Raw genomic sequence first — 25,279 nt, forward strand, 5'->3', positions numbered from 1 at the left:
TGGAGTCTCTCCTTTCCTACTTGGCTCTGACTGTGAGTCTTCTGCTGCATCTTCCACATTTAAAAGACCCTGTGCTTACAGTGGGCCCTGCCAAATAATCCAGAATAATTTCTTTATTTCAAGGTCAACTGATTAGCAGTCTTAATTACCCTTTCCCTTGTAATATAACATATTCAAAGTTTCCAGGGATTAGAATGTGAGCATCTTTGGGGAGGGGTGTCATTTTTCTGCCTACCCCATCTATCTTCTGTGCATTTTTTACTGAATTGAAATACTATGTGTATAATTTAGCATTTTCTCGCATCAGCAGTTTTTAACATACGTCTTTTCACAGCCACACAATACTACGATGAAAGAATTTACTATACTTACCTAATGTTGGCAGTTTCACTTACTCAAAAAATATTTATTGTGTTCCAATTATGTTAGAGGTATTCTGCAAAGAAATGAGGCTTTAGTCATAAATAAGACAAAGCTCCTGCCTTTCAGGAACTTATGGGAAAATGGAAAAGAAAGGAAAGTAAGGGATTAACCAAAGAATTAATTAATTAAAATTGTGACTTGGGCATGAAAATGAAAAACAGGGTGCCATAAAAATGGGAAGAATATTCTTAGGCATACTTTACCTGATAAAGCGACATTTAAGTTGACTGGAACGCTGGATGGATTTATACATGTTAGGAAGTGAGGAGCACTGTTTGAGGCAAAAGGAAGAGCATGGGTAAAGACCACACGTCAGGAAGCTACTTAGCAAATTGGAGGAATCTGAAGAAGTCAGAGAAATCTCCTCCTTGGTGAGGTGAGCAGAATGGCTTAAGATAAAAATGGAGAGGTGGGCGGAGTCCAGATCATGCAAGACGTCACATTGCCAGGGTGAGCATATTAGGCTTTGTGTGAAAGAGAAAGGAAAGCTATTGAACCCTTTTAACCAAAGGAGAAATACAATAAGATTGCATTCAAAATGATCCCTCTGGCTGCAGCCATTCATGAATGAAGGGAACAGAGATGGAACTGGAGAAGGGAGGCTGTGTTGAGGAATGTCCACAAGTTGATGATGAAGTGAATAGTGAGGGTGGCAGGAGCCATGGGGAGGTTGTCTCTGTTCATAAGAACAAGTACAGGCAGAGAAAGAGCAGTTGTAGTAGGAAGATTGAGTTCAGCCTTGGGTATATTGAGTGAGTTTGAGAGACCTTTGAGTCATCAACGTGGGGCTTCAAGGGGGGAGTTTAATAATTTTTTCAAGGTCTGAGAGTTCAGTCTGGGCTGCAGCTATATATGTGGGCGTCTTTAGTCTGTATAAAGCAACAGTAAATATGGGACTGAAGTAAAGAGGAGGGGAAAAGGGAGCCATTTCCTATTTCAGCTCTTAAGAGGAGCAGTTAAAATATTGCATAAATCTTTGACCGTTTGTTTTTTTTTTTTTTTTGGTATCATTTAGAAGTACCATTACCAAGTTTAGGTATAAATATTTTAATACTGAAATGAAACTTACAAGGCACATAGGCAGACAAAACTAGGGAAGGGCATTCCAGGGAGAGAGAATCGCGTGAGCAAGGGCCAAGAGGCATGGAGATATATATTGTTCAGCACAGTCTGGAAGTGTCAGTATGAGGAACGGGATAAGAAATAATGCTGAAATATTAAGCAGGGGCCAGGTCGTAATGGGTTTTCTTTGTCATGGCAAGAAGAATTTGATTTATTTATACATGACTCATGTTTGTTTATTACTTAAAACGAAGCTGAGACTGTTGTAAGAATTTTACCCTGATTAAATCAACAAGTCTATGAAGTAATCACTGTCCTTAGTCTCACTTTTTATTTTAGACAAGTAAGGCACTGAGAAGGTAAGTAACTTGCCCTAGTTATACAGCTAGGGAGTTGTGCTGGAACTCGAGTCCAGACAGTCTGTATTACACAGCGGGATAAATGGTGTTGCTCAGTGTCCTTCTAATTATTCCTTTTGTGGGAAGCCGCTCCCCTATTCATTCTGTCAATCGTCTGCATTCCCACTGGCTATCAGAGTAGGCAAGAAACCCAAACTGGCCTCATCAGTATCTTTCTTTAGGATTAAAGAGTGGGAATAAAAGGGTACAAATCCTTACTCCTCTGGTAGCATAGCTGGTGGAATGTACGCTCCAGATTGCAGGTGACTGTGATTCCAGCCTCGTGGGCATATAATCAGTGTAGTTCATAAACCTAATACACCAAGAGAAGCAGAGAAGAGATCTAGTGAGTCTTTTGGAGGTATTCCAATACCTGATTCATTCCAGTCCGTCGGGGACAAGCATCCCATTTTGGCAATTTGGTCACAGGAACCAAAAAATGCCTAAGGTTGTCTGAGTTGGTTACTCTAGCTTGTGATCAAAAGCGTTTTATTGCATTTTAGCGCACAGTGGCATGGTTAGATTTGTGTATAGGAAAACACTCACTTGCAACAGTATGGAAAATGCAAGACTAGAGACAGAAAGAATATAGCTGGATTATTTCTGTAACCCAGATACACATTGCTTAAAAATGGACTAAACCATTACCACTGAGGTTAGAGGGGAGACAATGATATAAAACACAGTAATTTAGTCACAAATATTGAATTGTTTTATTAGTTGGGGAAGGATGAGGGAGAGGGAGAAAATATCCAGGTCTCCAGCTTGAGTAGTAAATTGAATACTGTAGTGTTATTGTTTAAGGCAGTAATAGCTTGAGGGCGGAGGAAACAGTGAGTCCAGTTTTGTAAATGTTGCCCAGAGCACACTTGTATATGTTTACTTGAAGAGAGGCTTTGGCTTCATATATATATAGGTTTGGAAATCATCAGTATTTTGGTTTTAGAATGTAAGATGTCATTATTGATCCTTGCTAAAACAGTTTTAGCAGCAAGAAAGGCATAGAAGCCTGATTTCATAATTGGAAAGGGAAGGGAAGTCTTCTGCTTAAACATGGAAGATTGAGTTTGCATGTTTATTTTTACTTCTCAAATCTCACTAAAACGTTAGCAAAGAATAAAAACCTACCAGGAAAGAGATGGGAAAGGATATGAATAAGATCTATGGCATGTTGAAGAGTGAAATGCAAAGGAAACATGGTCAGTAGAGTACAGAAAGCTGAAATATAACTACCTGAAGAAGGAAGAGCCAACGAGAAATAGAGTTTTGCCTTCAGACCCTGGCATGGTTCAGGAATTGGAGATGACAAGAATCACTGAAATGGGGGATGAATGATAGCTGAAATTCCGAATGAGCTATTTAGTCTCCCAGATTCCCTCTGCAGCCATGTGACAATTCCTCCTCAATCCTGAAATAAGGCAGGATGTTTACTCCCTGGTGAAACTGAACAGAAATAGTATCAGACACACTGTTGTATCTGATACAATAATTTCAGACACAATAGAAGGCCTGAAAACAAGATAAGTAATTGGCAATGTAGATTCTAAATAGAGAAACCATGAAATCCTTCCTTTTACACAATGCTGCATCCAAGCTTTTAGCTCCCTTAGTGGGAGAATGATAGATTTCTTTCTCAAGAAAGGAGAGTGGGGGAAAAAAAATCAGGAAAAATAGCTCAGAAGAAATGAAAACATTTATAATACATATAGCAAAAGGAAACTTAAAGAGCAATCATTGATAAGCTCAGAGGGGAAAAAGAGATACATGAAATAAGAATAGGATGAGATATTTAGAACAGAACATTCAATGAACAAACAAGATTTTTAGAAATGAAAAAGTATAACTCCAAGAAATTTTTTAAAAAATAATGTAACGTTTGGCAGTTAAAAGTGAGGAAGACAGTAACAGCTAAAAAGACACGAGAACCATAATAGGAAAGAAAAGATAAGGAAAGTAAACCAAGAAGCCCAGTATCCTAATTAATATATTCAGTCAATTTTTATGGAGCATCATTATGTACCATCTATTGTTCTAGATGCTGGGATATTGCAGTGAATAAAATAAAATTCTATGATCGTGAGTTCCAATGAGACAGAATTGAGAAGATACAAGTAAAAAAATTAGGAGTGAAATAATACATAGATAATCTGGCCTGAGTTATTGAGGTTCCAGATTGAAAGTGCCCATTGAATTATACAGTATAATGAATTTTTTTAAAAAAGAAAAAGAAAGGCACATCATGAGATTTTGAACAGTCATGATAAAGAGAAAAATGTAAAAGCTTTCAGAAAAGAAGGTAACTTTCAAAAAAGAATAAAGAATTGTGTCCACCTAGAGGGGTGGGATAGGGAGGGTGGGAGGGAGACGCAAGAGGGAGGAGATATGTGGATATATGTATACATATAGCTGATTCACTTTGTTATAAAGCAGAAACTAACACACCATTGTAAAGCAATTTTACTCCAATAAAGATGTTAAAATAAATAAATAAAGAAGACTGTTCTCGAAAGGGGTGCTAGAAGCCAGAAAAAAAATGGAACAATTCCTGCGGTACTTGAAGGAAAATGGTTGCCAACCTAGATTTTGATATTTAGCTAATCTCTGAATAATATGAGGATTAAAACAAAAGAAAAAGAAAGGTATCTGAGCAAATACATGGCATTGAAATTTTTACCTCTCACCTCATTTATGGTCCGTCAGATCAAGGGAATAAATCAAGAATGATGATTACGTGAGATTCAGGAATGAAGAGATCTAACCCAGAAGAGAGGTGAAGGTAATTCCCAGAAAAATGAAGTTGAAGGCAAGGGTGACACTTGTATACCAGACCTACAGAGCAACCAGTGCTGACTGTTGGAGTATAGGGGAGGGCTCCACGGGAAGGTCTTTTAGAGGAAACGAAAAGTTAAAATGATGGATTAGCCTACATGCTCCCCCATAAAGACTCACAGAAGAATTTAGTGGCAGGAACATAGAAAACTATGCAGATATTTTAAAAGAGGCAATTAATTCCAAGGAAAAAAAATTATAATAAAGTAAATGATTTTATGATGCAGTGCATGACCCAGCAGTAAACAAAGTTACTTAGTTACTGTAATATAAACACCAAACAGTGATTTCTATCCAAATTGCGATTAGAGAAAGCTCATTAGGGAGTAAACTCATAGGAGAAAGAAAAATCCTCATCTTCCGTGTAAGAATTCAAGGGATTCTTGAACTTTGAAATAATAGGAAATAGCATGGATATTGTTTGTACCTTTGAGATAATTCTAGAAAAATTAACTAAGAGTTAAAATGATTGCCTTTCAAGGAGTTGAGCTCCATGTTGACACAGAGGACTGCTGTTCTTATTAAGATCTTTCCAGTATTATTTAACTTTAAAAAAAGTTTGCATATAACATTTTGAATATAAAATTATATTTGGATTCTATTAATTAAAAAAGAGGAGGAATGCTTGAGGAAGAGTCTGAAATGTGCAGTTGTCGCTAGAATTAAGCTTTAAGGGGCAGAATAAAGAGAAGTGAGGATCTGTTGCTGCATTTAGCAGCTTTAGCCTGGGAGAGGTTTAAATCGGTTTATAGGATACAGAGAATGAAATAGTAGAGAGGAAGAGTTTGAAAACCAGGCAAAAACAGATGAGAACCCGCAAATGAAATCCCCCAAATAGTAAAGTTTGCATTGGGACCACTGCAGTGGACTGGGGTCACTGCAAATTAATATTCTTCTCCCTCATTAGGGACCTGTAGTGCCTTTCCCACCCAAAATTCAAGAGCCTACTTTGCAGCTCTTGTGCAGGGGTGTTGAAGTAGGGTTGTATCACTTGATGAGCATTTCCCAAAAAAGGTTATGGCGTTGAAATGGAATGAAGACAGATGAAGAGGAATTTAGGAAAGGAGTTGGACATTAACTGAACCTGAGAAGAATTTGACTGAAAGAGAACATTCATCTACAGAGGGAGATTTGAAGGGAGGCTCTTCTCATTGTTTCTGAAGGTGCCTCCGTGGGTGAGTGGAACCAAGCTACAGGACCTCAGCATTGTGTCTCAGTTGCTTGATTATTTTGGTGACATACTCCTTAAACTGGATAGAATTCAGTCCTTCCTGCAGATAGTCATTGCAAATATGTTTGGCGATTACTGCCGACATTAATGAGAGGTTATTGCTGCCATATTTTCATTGCTTCATATGGAGTGTCTCATCTAATCCTTGTCACAATGCTACGAGGTAAAAGTTGTTTTCATCCTGTTTTACAAAAAAGAAAAACAAGGGACACAGAGTTTAATTAGCAAACTGTCACCGAGCCAGTGAATGGAGGAGCTGATATTTAAATCTAAGTAGCCTGACTCCTGAGCACGTGTGGTTAGTTATTATCCTATGTTAGCTCTAACTACGTTGTGGACAGAGGAATAGCAAGTGCACAGGTTGAAAAAACAGAGTGTATTTGGGGAATTGAAAGTAATTAAGCAGAGCCAGAGCATAGGATTTAGGATGCACATATAAAGGGGGCATGTGGGAAACTGGTAGAAAAAAAATCTGTAGGCATCGGAGAAACTAGTTCATGAAGAACCTTTTTGTCATATTGAAGACCTCTGGGCTTTAGCCTGATAGCTAGAAGGAGCCATTGAAGGATTTTAAGTAAGAAAATAATGTGATTGGATTTGTTTTAGAAAGGGCCCTCTGACATTATAGAAGATTGTTGGAAAAGTCTGAAGAGGGGATGTAGGGATGAGAACATTTAAGAAACTGATGTTGATAGAGGTAAAAAGTAGGCACAGAGAAGAGGGGACAAATAGGACAGGCATTAAGGAAGTACATTTAATCAGTCTTAGTGAAATATTGGAAGAGGGGATGAAGGGTATGATTCCTTTGTTTTTGCCTTGAGTAACTAGGTAGATGAAGCACCATTCACCTATATAAGAAAACCAGGAAGAAGAGCATGGGGAAGATAAGGAAAATATGTCTTCAGTTTGAGATATAGCAATTCTTTGTGACCTGGGAAGCTTCTAGATGGAAATGTGCAATGGTTGGTTGCTTTAATGTGTGTGTGTGTGTGTGTGTGTGCATGTGTGTGTGTGAGAGAGAGAGAGAGAGAAATGAATATGAATGAATGGATGAAATGTATGTGTAACCTGTGTATTTCAGTCTGGGTTTCACCTGTATAAATCACCTGCACATATTGGACATGGTTGTAACCGTCTCAGGGACATAAGCAAAGTTACAAAACATCATATGGGGGACTTCCCTGGTGACACAGTGGTTAAGAATCCGCCTGCCAATGCAGGGGACATGGGTTCGAGCCCTGGTCCAGGAAGATCCCACATGCCGCGGAGCAACTAAGCCCATGCGCCACAACTACTGAGCCTGCACTCTAGAGCCCGCAAGCCACAACTACGGAGCCTGTGTACCACAGTTACTGAAGCCCACGCGCCCTAGAGCCCATGCTCCACAACAAGAGAAGCCACCGCAATGAGAAGCCTGCGCACCACAAGGAAGAGTAGCCCCCGCTCGCCACAACTAGAGAAAAGCCCACGCGCAGCAAGAAAGACCCAACTCAGCCAAAACAAACAAACGAAAAAACATCATCTGGGATCATTTGACAGATATAAACTAAATAGTAAAGAAGAATGTGGTTATAATTGGGGGAAAATCACATTTAAATGGTAGCTAGAAACAAAGACCACAGAGGAGATAGAAGAAGAGCCAAGTTCTGAGGGAAACCAACAAATAATGGTTTCATGAAAGCTTGAGAATAGTGAGTAGAATTTCAAGGAGAGAGTGATCAAATTTTACTGAAAGGCCACTAGACCCTTTGGCACTTAGCAAGCCATTGCTGACTTGGTTTAGATTAGATTCGTTGAGGAAGTTGGGTTAAGAGCTTGTTTTCAGTTTATAGATAAAAGAGAGGTGAGGAAATAAATCCAATTTGTGTAGACTAGACATTTCCCAAAGCTAGGAGATGACATGAGGAAAAATAGGGTCGAAAGATTTTTTTTAAGGTGAGAGAGACTCAAGGGAAAGAGTCAGAAAAGAGAGATGAACTTGAAGATTCTGAGCAAAAAAGGAATCGTGGAGGAACATTTCAATGGGAAAAGATAGCATCCAGAGTACAAAAGGGGCCATTTGACTTAGAAAACAGTTGAAATATCTTTGTTCACTACTGCTGTAAGGATGAAAGTAGGAACGTGATGGAGAAGGTCTAGCAATCTGTCAACTTGATAGACTCTACTTTTTTACATCCTATCCTGTCTTCCATGAACCAGTCATTTTTCCTTTCTTGGATTCCTGTTGTATTTGTGGTCTTTTCATTTACATACTTAAATTTGTTCTGATATTTAATAACTTAATTGCATACTTAAATTTCCAGTGCATGTGGGGAGATTCTCCTCAACTCCAACAAACAATTCTTAGACACCAGCAGGGTGTCCATGAATTCAACTCAATTCTGACAGTTTACCCAGAGATAACGTTGATTCCACAGGTTTAAGGGTCCAGTTCTACAAGACTGCACCCCCATTTCATACGTTGCAAGCCCAGGTTGTTATCTTTCCTTCTGAGCTACTGGCTATAAATCAGAGGTTCTCATAACATCCTTCTTGGGTTTAATTAATTTGCTAGAGCAGCTAATAGAACTCAGAGAAATATTTTGCTTACTAGATTACCACTTTATTATAAAAGGATATAACTCAGGAACAGCTAGATGGAAGAGAGGCATAGGGCATAGTATGGGGAAAGGGCACAGAGCTTCCATGCCTTCTCTAGGTGGGCACTCTCCCACATCTCCACAGTGTTCACCAGCCCAGAAGCTCTCCGAATCTCATCCTTTTGGTTTTATGGAGGCTTCATTATATAAGGCATGATTGGTTAAATCATTGGCCACTGGTGATTAATTCAACCCCCAGGTCCTCTCCAGAGGTCAGGGAGTGGGACTGAAAGTTCCAACATTCTAATCACGTGGTTAACTCCATTGGCAGCCAGCCTCATCCTTAGGTCATCCAAATGACCAAATACATATGCCTTGTAAATCACAATATCACAATACTTTTTTATCTTGGAACCAGAGACCATATCCCTTTGTCCTTCTAATTTCTCAGATTCAATATGTATGCTAGCCATGTGATAATCTTTAATCTTTGGCTGATACCTTTATCTATACATGAGAAATACCTGGCATAAAAAAAACACTGCGTTTTGAAGCATTGGCTGATGACCTTTATAGAAGTCAGAGTCACAGCAACTAAATTTGAGGTTTTTGATTTGCGTATTTGGATATAATTTTGCAGTCTGAGCAGATGATCTACAACCTGGCCTCAGAGATCTGCCTGCAGTAAATTGTAAGATGTGCCTTCTTTTTTTTTAACCTCCAAAAGTGGAAGGGATGAGTCAGCCCATCTGGGATTTTAAACAGCCAGTTCCAGGGACACTGCACAGCCCAAAGCCATGCCTCCAGCAAATCACTATTAAAAATATTCTCTTCTAGGCAAGACCGCCTAATGTGTCAACCTTGACTGCTTCCTGTAAGTAAAAGGAAATATTTAGAAGCAAAAACAACAGAATTACTATTGAAGGCAATCGTAAGGTTACTTCCTTCATTTGCCTTTGAAAATATGGTGTGTGTTTTATTCCCTGATAGCCTTGATGTTTTACATGAACAGTCAGATGTAACTCATTTTACCAAGGACGGATGAAGTTGAATCAATTTTCTCTCTGAAAAAGCTAATAATGTGTAAATTGATATATAAATGTCGGTGATATATACTGTGTATGTGCACTTGAATGACAGTATAGGCTTCTTTCTGCACAGATACCAAGAATGTGATATTATTCACATAATTGCAAAGATTTAGACACAACAGGACAAAGAAGATATTTTAAACAAAAAAAATGACGAATCATGCAAATTTTGACAGGGTCTTTTAATGTCTGATAAGATATGTATTGAAAATTAGTATACTGAACATTGTTTATAATATTAATAATAGGGCACTAGAAAATGATTCTTACCTTTGAATATAAACACTTTGTTCAGTTATTCTTAAATAGGATTTTAATGTCAATACCAGTATGTGCAAAATATTAATAATAAATGAATTAACATAAAGGAAAGTGCAGGTCACTGTTCACAGTAGGAGCTCAACAATGGTTAGCTGAATTTGAATGATTTAAAGATAAGAGGGAAAACATGTTAAACCCTCCTGTAAACAGCAGATGACCCCTGGCAGGAGTCCCTTCTTTTTCTTAATTAAAGACTTTCTTACTATTTAGGGTGATTATTTTTCTTCTTTAAATTTTCCAATATTCCTTTAATTTTTCTGCCCTGTTAGATATTTTATTATCATCAGAAATATATATATATTTTAATCTTGGAAAGACAAATTACTTCCTTATATGCAGTTTTACTTTAAAGTAATGGTGCATGACATACCTGTCATTTGAATCTGCTGTTATAACTCCAGACACAGCCTTTCATAAAATGAAGTGCCATGTGCAATAAATGAGTACGTATACCGCTACATAAGCTTAAAAATAAAACAAAATCTTTAAAAACAGTTACCAAAGTCACAACAGAACATTTTTTAACACCCTCATTCGTATGTTTAATTGGTATGCCTGTATCCTTCCAATGTCTACACTTCCCATCTGCTACTCAAGGACAGATTCACGGGGAGAGGACTACAACAAAGGCATGAATACTGGAACCTGTGGTTCCTTGGGGGCCACCAATGTCATTACTGTTCTAAAGAAACTAAATTCAAGATGTACTGTGTATTCTCATGGCTCTCAGAGACATTGTCGGTCACCATAAGAATTTTGATGTTTGCCCACGATGGGTGAACCCATTGCACGGATTTAGGTAAATGAGTGAAATTGTCAGGCAGGTCTCTTGGGCAGCACTGTGGAGGATGGATTTCGGAAGAACAAGATTAGTGTTAATGAGGCCAATTCAAAAGTAGTGCAGTAATATTGAGGTAAGAAGCGATTTGAGCCTAAAATTATGCTACTTTTATTTTTTCCCCTAAAATTTCGTTTGGCCCCCATTTAACTCTGGGAGTGGGTGAAGAAATAAAGATATGGGGAAAAAGAGAAATTCAGTATGATTCTGTGCATGGTAACACCATTCATTCAGATGAGGAAGGCAGAGGAAAAAAGATGTGTTGCGGTTGACGTTTCTTTGGAGGTACAGGGAGAAATATGTACTGGTCACATGGTATCCGGAATGGAGATGAAGATTTAGGAGTCATTAGGGTACACCTGGTTTTTGAAGCCTTAGGAGAGATTGAGCTCATCCAAGGAATGCGTAGAACAGTGTTTCTTAAAGAGGAGGGAAGAATAGCAGAATCCACTAAGGGTCATTTGCAAACTCTACATTCTGCTTCCCAACATCCCAGGGGTGGGGAAGGAAGCATGTATACTTTGAAAAAACTCCCAGGTACTTCTTTGATATTCCGTCCTCTCCCAGGGGATGTGAACATTGATACTGTTTTAAAAGTTCTCCAGGAGATTCTGATGTACACCCAGGACTAAGAACCACTAAAGGCAAGTGAAAGGGGAAGAAGGGTGAGCATTCCATCTAGGAGAAACAGAACTCAAATGAACAAGGCCAGACCTGATAATGTTCTCTAAAGGTGACAAGAACAACTACAGGATATTAGCAACTGTCACAAATTAAAGGATAACTTTATATATGTAATTTCTGTGAAGGACTCATAGCCATTTATCAGGCTCTTCAACTACTAGTATGCCCTCTGTCTTGTAAGAATTCAACAGCCACTGCTTTTCTAGAGATAACCAGTATTTCCAAGTGTTTCACATTGATTTGGTGACTGAATCTGACCACATTCTAGAAACTTTCAAACATGCTTTCATGTGTTTTTCTAGTTCCCTTTTGAGTGACAGCGAATTTCACTAGCTTTTCCCTTGCTCCCTCTTCTCTCTTTACTTCCCTTGATGTCCCACCCCATCCATCTTAATTTTGGCATCCTTTAAGAATATACTTCCTGTCTCCAACTTATTCTTTTCATTGGGTTCCTGGATGTTTAACTTCAGCTTCTTTCTGTTTGGTCCATAGTGAATCTCTCAAGATATGCAGTCTAGTCCATGTCCAGTTGGATTCTGATGGCAAATCGAATATAAATGTGAATTATGGAATTTTTTCTTGGTATTTTAAAATCTCTCCTAATGTCCATCTTGTCATCTCTTTTTACCTCTTTATCTTTTTAATTGATCAGTTGGTAGAGTGAAAATGCCAAGTCTTACTGCTTCCTCCTTAATTTTTCTGCACTTCAGTTCCTATTCTGTAAAATGGAGACAATTGCAATAGCTTCCTCATGGGGCAATTACAAGGCATATAGAAGGCTTTAGTTGTTATCATTACTTCCTAATGACACCTCCTTTTCCCCCAAAGTTTATAAATGAATTTACCAAGATATAATTAATGGAAGCCAGACTCAAAAGTGCACAGGTGCACACACATCCACAGAAGCACATAGGCACACATACGTGTATCTTGATTTGGATGGTGGTTACACAGGCATATACATTTGCCAAAGTTTTTCAAGCTGTATACTTAAGATGTATATATTTTCTAGATGTAAATCATACCTCAATAAATTACTGGGCAGAAAAGGTGTAATGAGAAGCAGAGCAGTAGAGCAGTTAAGATTGTGGGTTCTGGAACTGGATTTTGGTTTAAACCCTGGCTCCAGTACTAACTGTTGGTGTGATTTGAGGCAAGAGATTGGCCTCTGTATTTCAGTTTCCTCATTAGTTAGATCTGGATAAAAGGACCTATCTCATAGAGTTGTTATGAGGACTAAAGGAAGTAATCTAAAATAGTACTTGGCACATCTTAAATAGCATATAAATGTTAGCTACTGTTTTCTAATATGTTTTCTTAAAATAATGGCATTACATATTTCTAGGGTATGTGTCTTCTTTGTATATCCCATATCTTTACTTAGGTAGTGTCTTTTTTCATGCAGAGAATAAGGTTTTATACTTTTTTGTTACCTCTGTGTATGTACAGCATTTAGCCTGGTGCTACACTTAATAGGAGCAAAATCAACATTCATTGAACATTCACCAAGAAGGTCATACCAGATCAAAAGGCAGTTTTTATTGTAAAAACTGATTAAATTGGGTATTCCTAACTAGTAGTGAAAATTGTATCTGACTGATTTAAACCAAATCTACCCAAAGAATAATTATTCCTTTAGCAGCAAATTTTAAAATGGTATGAAAATAAGTTTGTGAGAAGTAAACGGATTTTCTTTTAACCTCAACTATTCTACTCAACCTTTCAGATCCAAGAAAATTACAGTAATAATAAATTGGAATAATGTCAGATGATGGAAAATTCGAATCCACATGGATAATTGTCTCTTCTAAGTAGAGAGTGGCTATGGTTCTGGAGCTTTAAACATTTAAATCTAAAAGACAAATGTCCTAGTGTTTTATAATGATTCACACAGTGACCTTTTTCATTATGCATTTGAATTGTTTAAATCAAATTTTAATACAAAGTACAAAATCTGTTTGATTTAACAGTCATTTGTATGAATTAAAAGAATGTCATCAATGCCTAAAAAGAAAATTACAAAGTTTATTTTTTTTAATTAAATTGACAGTAACCGTATTATTAATTAACATTTTCTGTTTGTTCAGTTATACAGTAAAGAGAAAAAAAGATGCCACTTGATTCCCAATTCTTGGATTGGAACTGATAATTACTATTTATTGCATACCAATTATTTTTCAATTCCTATACTTGGTGGATTTTTACAGGTTTTATTAAAACTGTTGCAATGTAATTATTATCCCCATGTAGACATGAGAAAACTAACAATATAGCACTCAATTTAAAGCTTAAACATGCTTCACTGAATGTGTGGATATTTTCCTCTTTAATGTGAAGTTTCTAATATGTGGAAAACTGGTACGTAGAACCGGAATGCTTTAAAAATTGTGAAAATAACCGTCTAGAAAGTGATAAGGTGATATGTAGCCAAAAAAAGGGCCATTACAGAAGTCAAAAACATATATTATTGGTTGGACGAAATCTGATTTTGCAAAAAAAAAAGGGGGGGATGTTTATGACATATATGGGGGGAAGGGGAGAGTTATTCTTTTACAAATTAATTTTGAAATAGTGTGTTAAATAGTTCAGTTTGAATGAAAAAATAACAATGAAATTAGGACTCATCATACATTAATAAAGGTATATTTCCAGTTAAAGGGAGTGTTTTACCCATGGTACTGTACTGATGAATCCCATTCTGTGGTCAAGACCACATCTGAAGTACCGAATCCATTTCTTGGGGTCATTTTCTAAGAGGATGACTGGAAGGGTAAGAGGTTTTTCATGGTTTCCAGTGAGGATAAGCTGCTCTGATTACCCTGGAAAGGAGAAGGCTTGTCAGTAGACTACATGACGGCAGAAGAGGAACAAATGGGTGAATAATACTGGGAGGTGGAAGAGAAGCATCATTTTCTGTTAGTGCTATGCAACCATGGTGTAAGGTGGTTTGCAAGGAAGTTAATTTGCAAATACTGTGACTACTTCAGCAGAAGCCAGGTGACCCCGTGTCAGGGAACGTGATGACCGAGGATTCCTCCTTGGCAGAAACAGAGTGAAGGACGCCTAAGCAACTTTCTGACCCTTAGCCTTTCAGACCAACAGAAGTGCACAGAAGTTTGCCAGGTAGATTGTAGGTTATCAGTTTAGGAGAGTCCGATACTTAAAAAAAAAAAAAAAAGATCATTTATGGGGAAAGTATTTTTTGAAATGTTATTTTTTCCTGGGTGTAAAGAATTGGAACTAATATTTCTTGATTTTAGAAATACCAACAACAAAATTTAATTGGCAAAGATAGTAAGAGAAAGAAAAAAATGAGAATAAAAAGGAGAGACAGAGAAAAACAAAATCCTTATAAAGTGTGATACATTTAGCACTTTTTCTTTACCTGCCCCCATCAATTTAGTCATTATTTTCCATTGTTTTATATATACATACAATAGTCTGAGGTTTAGGAATTATGTTGTTGTTATAAGCTATTAATTTTTACATTATATATTTGTATTATATAAATACCTATTTTTAATTTTTGTATTGTCAGGTTTTTTTTATTTTTACTATATTTACTACAATTAAACAACTTTTATTTAACTGGTTTTTATTCTCCCTGCCAGTATTATATGCCATCACTTCCTTATTTAAGGTCTCTTAAATTTGACTTACTACTCAGTCACCGAGAGTATGTATTCAAATAGCTTGTTTAATAAATAGGAAGTTTGAATTACTGAAGATGTCTTTTTCTTGCCTTTATATATGACTAAAAATGTGGCTAAATATAAAATTATTGGTTGGTCATTAAAACTGTAGGCAGTGCTCAGTATTTTTTTAGGAATTCAGTTTTGCAGATGGGTGTGATAACAAATTAATGTCTTTCTTTTTTCATTAATGACATTATTTTCCTGACTTCATGATTTTTGACATTAGTTTATCATTGTACCAAAAAAAAAAAAAATTAAGTGTATGACTCTTCTTAGGCAGAAGGGTTAAAAAGCCTCTTATTTAGTTAATTTGAATTTGTTAAGAACACAGTGAACTTCTTTTGATCTTCATATAGTTTCACCAAGTTTTCTTTCATAATTACCACTCATTCTTCAGTAAATATTGAGACTCGTATTGCTTATTTTTCTGGTTTCCACATTCAGTATACCTAAAATCTTATTAATGCTCTGTTCTGCTACCTCTATAAAAATTTTCTTCTGACGTAATTTTAGCTCTTTGCTCTTTTTCACTCTGCTTATGAGTTTTTCAAGTTTGACCTCTATGTTACAGTTTTAACCATCATATCAGTTGCATCCTTAATTCAGCTGGTACAATGTTAATATATATGTAGCCTGTCCTGATTGAACTAATTTGTCTCAGCATATTGCTTTTGCTGGTGGCAATGTAAATGATGCACCATCATTATAAAATTAAGCGTATACCTCTCAAATGACACAGCACTTCACTCCTAGGTATTTATCCTAGGAATCAGAAACACAAGACTTTGAGTTTTGAGTTGAGACAGAAAGCTATAGGAGTAAGTGAGAAGCCTCATGTATTGTGAAAGGACTTCTCTGTTTAGCAAGTGGAAGCATATATAAGACACATTATTTTTCCTCAGCCTAATTTCAGGGAGCTTGTAGAATATGGCACTTCTTAAACTTTTATATAGGCTCTTTGCCATACTTAAGTTTTGATTGTGGTGGGGGTTTTTTTCAGTGTTTTTCATAGTATATTAATTTAAAAAAAAAGAAGTCAGGGGAAGGTGTGTCAGGAAACTAACATAATAATATTTATTTTATGTAAAATTAAAAAATCATAATGGGCTTTTTGGGAAGATATGCACTTAAGAATGTAGTGGTTCTAAAATAGGTCATGAGAATGTCCTTGGATACTAAGTAGCTCCACCTTTCTGTGTAAGATTTGCATTTCAAGGGGTGAAGAATAACTGTATTTCTGTGTCTTATTTTGTACAGTGAGGTGTTAAATAAGTGGGATGAGGAGCTCCCTATTTTATTTTAAAAAATTTATAATCTGCGACTAAGGTGTTGTCTTTTGGTTAAAAGCTAGTGTTACAGTAATTTTTGCTGATTTTAATATTAATCATTAGACTTTGTCAAATGAGTTAGTAACTGAAACCAACACATTGTGGTATTACATCATTCATTCTGCATGAAACTGAGGCTGTCCCTTGTCCTCTTATTATCCCAGTAAGAATTTACACCACTTAACCAGGTATTAATCGTTGGCTCTTGTGAAAGCTGGGAATGTTTGAGTCAGATGAGTGAGAGAAACAAAGACAGTGATAAAGGAGCAGAAAGCCTTTGATGGAACACATTGCCTATGAGAAGATTGGGGATAAACTCAGGAGCCTTGGAAGGTAGAGCTCAGTGAAAGGATACATGCAGAAGAAGGCAGCCACATCAGGTGGAGAGGAAGGAGACTGCAAGGTGTTGTTTCTAGGGGCTATCATCTTCTCTGTAAATTTAGAAGCAAGGCCATCTTCTCAGTAAATACTCCTGGAATGACTTGAGGGTACTGAGAGAAGGAAGAAAGACTGAGAAGTTTTGATGGTAAAGTTTGGGGTCAAGTGTGGAGGAGAATGCAATAAGGAGTCATTCGGGAGGGAATTAAAGGCTTGCTGAGCAATAGAGAGGTCTTGGTGTGGTTACATGTGTATTCTGAGTCAATTACAATGGCTTTGCAACCTTTCTGGTAGTCCTTGACAGAGGGGAACAAAGGAAAATAAAATAACTGGGACAACAGTGAACTCTCAAGTGGATAGGAGACCAAGGAATTATATGGGAAAATGTAACAGGGGTCAGGAAGGCCTGATACTGAAAACAGACTAGAAATCCATGTAGCTCCACAAGATTAGCTAAATACTTAAGGTCAAAATATAGGAACATAATCTAGGAGGCATTAGTAAAGAGTGGTAACCTGTTGCCCAGTTGGCAAGCTGATAATGACAGCAGTAAAAGAGCAGTCAAGAGAAAACCTATCAGGCTAATCTAGCTTCTCCCATTACTCCTGTTAGTTGAGGGCTACTCTGTGTTGTGTGTTTTGCTTAAATCCAAGTTGGCAAACATTTTCTTACAGGGCTAGATAGTATATATGCCTTAGACAATCTGAAAATTCATTTACCTGAAAACCATAGGTGGTTGCCCAGGAACACTTGTGTGAAATCCCCATTAGAAGTCAAGGTAAAAAAAGTATCAGTATAAACAGTGTTGCAATCCTTGTAAAAATAAACTTCCTAGCCTCCTGGATGTTGAAGAGCTGTTTTTCAATCTACCTACAGGTATCTATGTCTGTATATGTGTATGTGTGTGTGTATATAGGTATATGATACTATATACCTAATACTGTTTTAGTCCTTATGAGAAACATATAGAAATTACAGAAATAATCTGTCTTCCAAGAAATGTCAATCTATTTGGAGAAGGAAATGGGAAAAGGAAGACTGGAGGGATGAAAATACTTATAAAATATCATATAGTTGGACAGTGAGTTACTGCTACAAAGGTGACTTAATGACTTTGAGTACAGAATTGCCTGTATACCAAGCAGGAGGATTTCTCTGCCTTTGGACTTGAGGTTTGAGACAGTAGCCAACTGGGAACTCTTTTCTCACGTATAGCATTTCAGCTACTCTCGTGCTTTGGAAAGATGAAATAATGACTCATTTTTCCAGGATTATTATTTCTACTGCTTAGTTCTGCTAAATGTCATAGTCTGAATAGTTATTAAAAGTCGGAAAAATAATTAAATGGACACTTTTCAGACTCAGTCACATTTTGACTGGTATGATAATGCTCTCCCAAAATATTTGATGCCTTGAAAGTAGTGTCCTGCTGTATTTGATATAGACTTCTTTTTCTTCTTTTTAAATATTTTCTTGAATTATAAAATAAATTTATGTGGCAATAGATTAAGTCTGTTGATTCTATTTTGGGCAGTTATACCTAAGAAAAAGACCAGTGGATAAATCCTATTTAGTGTTTGACACATTAAAGCAGTCATTTAAAATTGTTAAACCATATTTGGAAAGTAATCAGAAAGCAGCATGTTAAAAAAAACAGGATTATAAATTTGTTCCATTTTGATATCGTAGAACAGTATGTTGGAAGGGCCTAGTGCTATCACTTCCTACCGGTAATTTTACAGTAAAATACAATCTGGGATTCTAGATGGAAAATTACATCATCAGTTGTTCAGTGGCATGGTGGTGTCTCTGTAAATCTGCCCGAGCAATTTGGTAACTGCAATCAATTTGTGTTTTACTTTGCTCATTGTCAAATTCAAGATTTCTGTTGTTCTAGTTGAGCAAAAATTTTTGTATATCACGCTTTCAAGATGGTGGGTAAGATTCAAGTTGGCCTTTTAAGTTAAGATACATGTGATGTTAAGCCATCCCACAGTGTTGACAATAAACTTTCAATGACATAAAGTGAAGTGGGAAATATTCTCCCACCCTAATCCTACCCAGGGCTATTGAAAAGAGATGTTCTTCTTTAATGATGACAGGCACGATGAAGGAAAACTTGGTATGAAATACAATTCTAAAGAGAGTAATTCTAACTAGACTGTAATGATGGGCATCAGATGAACAGAGAAGGAAATATAATTGTAAACGGAAATGGCAGGACTTTTTGTTTTTAACGATTCTGTTACTTTGAGGGATATTTGAGGATCTTACCACAAAGGATTCAGCCCTGAGACTGGGTTTAACATTTAAAAACATTTTTAAATATTAAAACTTAGATGAAGTCATAAAAGATATGTAATTAACTTTTGCAGATGATAGAAATATGGGAGGGGGCATTAATATGATGGATGAGAACATCAGTGTACAAGGTTAATAGCTTCAACTGATGGATTGCATCAAATTATGGGATTAAATTTGAATGTAAATATTTAGTGTAAAAACCAGTTTGGACAATTTTAAGGTAGTGGAAACACAGCTTGATAGCAAATGACGCTTTTTAGAAAGGTGAATCTGGGTATTTTTATATGACTACAGGATTAATATGAGCCAGTAGTATGAAGCAGCTGCTAAAAAATAAAAACCTTAGTCATGATAGAAACATAGTAAAGATCAAGAGAAGTCCTAGACAGTGCTCTCTTCGGCAGCACATATACTAAAAATGGGAATGATACAGAGAAGATTGGCATGGCCCCTGAGCAAGGATGACATGCACATTCGTGTAGTGTTCCATATTTTTACCTCACACCAGTCAGAATGGCTATCATTAAAATGTCTACAAATAATAAATTCTGGAGAGGGTGTGGGGAAAAGGGAACCCTCCTACACTGTTGGTAGGGATATATTTTGGTGCAGCCACTATGGGAAACAGTATGGAGGTTCCTCAAAAAACTAAAAATAGAGTTGCCATATGGTCTAACAATCCCACTGCTGGACATATATCTGGAGAAAACTCTAATTCAAAAAGACACATGCACCCCAGTGTTCATAGCAGTGCTATTTACAATAGCCAAGACATGGAAGCAACCTAAGTATCCATTGATAGATGAATGGATAAAGAAGGTGTGGTATACATGTACAATGGAATACTACTAAAAGAATGAACTAATTCCATTAAAAAGAATGAACTACCCATCTGCAGCAACATAGATGGACCTAGAGATTATCACACTAAGTGAAATAAGTCAGAAAGAGACAAATATTGTATGATATCACTAATATGTGGCATCTAAAATATGACACAAATGAACTTGTTTATGAAACAAACAGACTCACAGACATAGAAGACACACTTATGGTTACCAAAAAGGAAAGGGGGTGAGGGAGGGATAAATTAGGAGTTTGTGATTAGCAGATATCACTACTATATCTAAAGTAGATAAACAATAAGGACCTACTGTATAGCACAGGAAATTGTAATCAATGTCCTATAATAAACCATAATGGAAGAGAATATGAAAAAGAATATATATCTATATCTATCTACCTATTTATTTATCTATCTACCCACCTACCTATAGTATAACTGAATCACTTTGCTCTACACCAAAAACTAACACAACATTGTAAATGAATTATACTTCAAAAAAATAAATAAACAGAATTAAAAAAAAAAGAATTCCTAGACACTTTGCACACTGTGATGTGCAGGCCTCATCCAGAGGGTTGTGCTGCTGTCTATGAGCCATGACTTAAGAAGAGCGCTTAATATGTCAGAGTGGGTCCAAATGAGGCTGGAGGCTGACCAGTTTTCTTCAGATATTCAAATTGCCAATGGAACAGATGCTGGAATTACTTTCTTTCAAGTAAAAGCTTCAAGAAGCAGACTTGATTCTCCTGGGAAGGCATGGGCAGCCATTGCCAGAGAGATATAATAAAGAGGAATCTTTGGTTTGGTAGAGATTAAAAAGAATAACTTCTATTTTCCTTTTAAAAGTCAAAGATGCCATGATTATTGAATGTAAATCTAAAATTTGAGAAAGCAACAAGAAAGACAATCCTGGGTAAGAACTGAGATAGGCTGTGACTGGAGGGTCTCACTCTTGATTAGCTTTTGGGCCTATTAAAGCACGTTGTTTGGACCTCAGCTCTCCATTTAAAGCCTGAATTGGACTTAATTGTGATACAGTGTCAAGTGGTAAAAGAGCGTATCACAAGGGGTATACTGTTAGCATTAAAAAGGGAAAGTCAGAAATAGCTTCACGTGGATTTTTTTCCCAAATCAAGCAACGCAATGAAGTACAATAAAAAAGGCAGAACGCAGAACTCACAAGAAATGATGGTCTATCCCCTTTGAAGGTTTTCATGAACTATAACAGGATTATAGTTTTTTACACTATAGTTCACTTAGAATTGAAAATGAAGGTGCCTTCGGCTACCTGACTGCCTTTATAATTTGCTTAGTGATTCCTACAATCTCATGGCAAATTTTAAGAATTTTCTTTTTCTCCTTGTTTATTTTCAGGGAGATGGGTTCTGTTCTTTAGAGTTTCACAAAGATGTAGTAGATCTTAGTTTGAACAAATTGATCCTCTTATTTCTTTAGAATCTGTTATGCGTATGAAAGCTTAATCTGGTGTGGGTCAGGGCAAAGGAAATATAAGGACACTGGATAACAAAAGAGACAAAAAAAGATGACTGATGTGTTACACCCTTATAAGCCTCTCTACTTCAAAAATACCAGTCTTGGATAAAGCTATTGTTGAAAGGACGCTTTTTTCTCCCTCAAGTCCGATATCCAGACACACACAAGTATACACATACTCTTTTTTATAATCTAGAAATGTTATAGGAATCTGAGAATACATTTTGTATTATTAAATGACACATTGTTCAGGTCAAGGTTTTGTTTTGTTTTTTTCTTTCACAACCGAGTTTATAGTCAATTGTCCTGTGACATGAATACATTGTAGGTATTCTTAGTTTGTTATTAAAGAAAATATTGGGAATATTAGACATCTTCAGGGAAATTTTTAAAAAACATTACTAGATGGGTGAACGTTTATCCTTTCCAAGAATATAAAATTTGTGACTCATTTTTATCTTTGGTTTTCCACTGTAAAGAATGGGTGTCAGCTTCCTATGTAATTTTGATTTGTTTATCCAGCAGTTTTGTTTGTCCGTGCAGTTTTCTATGTGCCAATTGTGGTCAATATTTGGTTTCCATAAAAGGTATGAGTTTTCTTTGAGGCTATCTTTCTTGCCATTGCCAAACCCACAACTGATGCACCATTACTTTGACTTTTGTTCTTAATTTAAACTTGGCACAGATCCTGTCTTTGGTGTAAAACATGAAGCAAACTCCATTTTGACCTGGAATCTGGGGAGGAAACTGTTTGCTTGACATTCTCTAAAGAGATATAGAGACAGGATGTTTGTGTTACTCTTATAGGGATAGAACTGCTACCTGAATGTGCCAGTACCCACAAGTTCAGGGTGGCACTGCTATTAAAAAAAAAAAAAAAAAAAACTAGCCAAGTCCGTTTTTCTCAGTTTATAGGTAAAAGCAGGTAAAGACACATCAAAATGTCTCTGTTTAATGGAATGCAAAGCAATCCACTTAAAAAGGCCGGAACAGGATTTAGATCCAGACTGCCTGAGTTTGAATTCTGACTCTACCACTTATATGCCCAGGCAAGTTATTTAACCTGAGTCTGTTGTCTCAACTGTAAAGTGAGATATCAAAAGTTTCAACCTCATGGAGCTCTGGGAAGGATTAAGGTAAGCGACTTAGAACAGGGATTGACACAGAATAGCCTCCTCCTTCTCCTCCTCATCTCTCAGAATTGAATATGCACGTTACATTCCTTTTTGGCAAGAGTATGGGATTTAGGGTCTTTAGAGAGTTAGCTTTTGACATTCTGGCCTCATTGTCACCCTGCTCTAACTTACCTAGTCAATGACATAGTCTTTACTTCTTATCTAGCAAACTGAATGGTAACCCTGTGACCTGAAGGTGCTAATACATCTCTAAGATGTGAACCATTCAGTCATATTTTATGAATAATTTAGGTCTCGTAAGCTCAGTTCATCCATACTTTGGAAATTTTTCAATCTTCTGTAAGAGCTACGTGGGGCTAGAAATTGAAACCACATAAAACAGTAAAAAAGAATTCCGACCAACTTTTACCTGTCAAATAAAGCCATTTATTCATATTTATTGAGTGTCTAGAACCTTCACAGTGGAGAAAACTACTTAATCATTCTCATGAGCTTCCTGCCTCGCACATTGTAGACACCTAATAAAATGGTTTTTTCAATTGAAGTTTATGACCAAGCTTTTCACAGGGAAGATTCCTTTTCAAATATTCTCTAAATCTCTTCTTTTAAAAGTAGATACCCAGTCAGAAGTGGAGAAGTAGCAATTGCTGAGCTTAGCAGTAGCCAAAAGCGAACTTCATCCCTAAGTCTAATGACAGCTTCTTGGATGCAGCTCATGTGTGTTTCTCTTCTCTCTCTTTTTAAAGACAATCCCTAGGTCTGGATCTACTGCTGATTTTGCAGTTTTTACTGGTTAGGTCATATTGAGAATGATGATAGCATTAAAAATGAAATGTTGTATTCTTTTTTAATCCTTTGCCCCAGATTAGTTGAAAAGGGAGAGAGAAGAGGGGGAGGTCCATTACTATTGTTCTACAACACTGAACTAATTGCTTTTTAAGAAATAGCATGAAAGTTGTACACATTATATAAAAAATTCTTGTCTAAAGTGAAATTATTTTACAGATGAAGATAATGAGTGCTTATTGAGGTAATAATGCATCGAATTATATTCAAAGAAGAATTAAATGAAAGATGTTCCGTCATTCTACACATGGTTCACTAACAGAAATTCAAGATTTTTCACATTGGTAAGACAGCCACTTTTAGTGCCACTAAATTTTGTGCCACTTTTAGTGCCACATGATTAACTGTGATTTTGAGTCTTCACATATGGAAAAAAATTAGGCTAGTACACTTGTTTGTTTCAGATACAGTTAATAATTTTTACTTTATCACTGAAATGATGTATATTTCTGAATGAGCTTCTCCAGAGGCATGTCACAGGCATCTCATCACTCAGTATCACCCTGCCTTTCTGTCAGTTTTAGCCATTTAGAGCCCCTATTTTGGCCATTAACTCTCAGGTCCTTCACTCTCTTCAAGCTAATCTTGACATAGGATTAGGAATACCAAAGCTTCCAGTCACAAGGAACCAGTGTCAAAGAGATTAACTGAATTATCTGTTGGCTTAATTCCCCATTCATGCTCACATGGGAAGGGAATAACAATATATGTGAGAGTTCTTTTACAGCTATACTCCAATACAAGCAATGGCTATTACCATTTCCCTATATTGGATCATTATGGTGACCTTCATTGCTCCTAAAGAACTCCTTTACCTGGTCTTTCTCTTCCATGGTCTCAATTCGTAGCATACAAATGTAGTTCTCTGTTTCTGTACAGCCCAGACTTTGAGGTTAATTGAATAACTAATTCTTACCTACTAAAATTGGGTAGCTGCAGAAAGCAAGCTTCTTAATCAAAATTTCGTGTTTCTTGCTGCTACTAAAATAGGCAGGAAGGCAGGCCTGTTAACCGGTATTAGTGAGACTTTATGAAAATCCCAGGAAAACGTTAATGTTCCTTTTGGCTGTGCTTCCAATGAATTAGCTGTTATATGTGAAACTTTGCCTGTATGGCTCATGAAACCAGTGATGCTATGAGGTTTTTTCCCTCTGCCTTGGAAAAAAGTGTTGCCAGAGTCGTGTTCCTTATGATATTGTTACTTTGCTCCTGATTTTGCACTCAACTCAAAGACATAATCAGGTAGTGTTGGGTGAAAATTGTTGGCATGAATAGAGAATCTTTTATCAAAAGATTTAAATATGATATCCTAAACGATAAGTTTCTTTCCTGAATTAAAAAACAAAAACCCAATAACTTAATTTTCCCTTATTTCAAAGTTAGCTATGAAGGTAAGCCTACAGGTAAACCTTTTCATACAGATGTGTACCTCACCATCTTGGTATTTCTAAGCCTCTTTTTCCTGAAATCTGTTTTACTCAGACTTTTTTTTTTCCTAATACACTATTTCTGAAATTGATGCAGATCTCTTATATCACAATTAATAATTTCCAGTTTATTTTTTTCTAATAAGGCTCTTCTTTTATTATTATTATTATTATTTTTATTGGAGTATAGTTGCTTTACAATGTTGTGTTAGTTTCTGTTGTACAACAAAGTGAATCAGCTATATGTTACATACATCCCCTCCCTCTTGGACCTCCATCCCACCCCTCTAGGTCACCACAGAGCACCAAGCTGAGCTCCCTGTGCTACACAGCAGGTTCCCACTAGCTATCTATTTTACACATGGTAG

At 36.6% G+C, this 25,279-nt stretch overlaps 1 protein-coding gene and 1 non-coding gene across 5 annotated transcripts in view; both read left to right on the forward strand.

Annotated features, from left to right (window-relative positions):
• The window catches only part of NAV3 (neuron navigator 3), an 845,054-nt gene that overhangs the window by 392,428 nt on the left and 427,347 nt on the right, over positions 1-25,279 (forward strand). The gene's annotated exons all lie outside the window — the stretch shown is intronic.
• Positions 19,550-19,657, forward strand: LOC118902975. Its single transcript, XR_005021685.1, has one exon. It is a non-coding gene; the product is annotated as a U6 spliceosomal RNA (small nuclear RNA).

The sequence above is a fragment of the Balaenoptera musculus genome, chromosome 10, assembly GCF_009873245.2.
Source record: "Balaenoptera musculus isolate JJ_BM4_2016_0621 chromosome 10, mBalMus1.pri.v3, whole genome shotgun sequence".
In the NCBI taxonomy this organism is placed as follows: domain Eukaryota; kingdom Metazoa; phylum Chordata; class Mammalia; order Artiodactyla; family Balaenopteridae; genus Balaenoptera; species Balaenoptera musculus.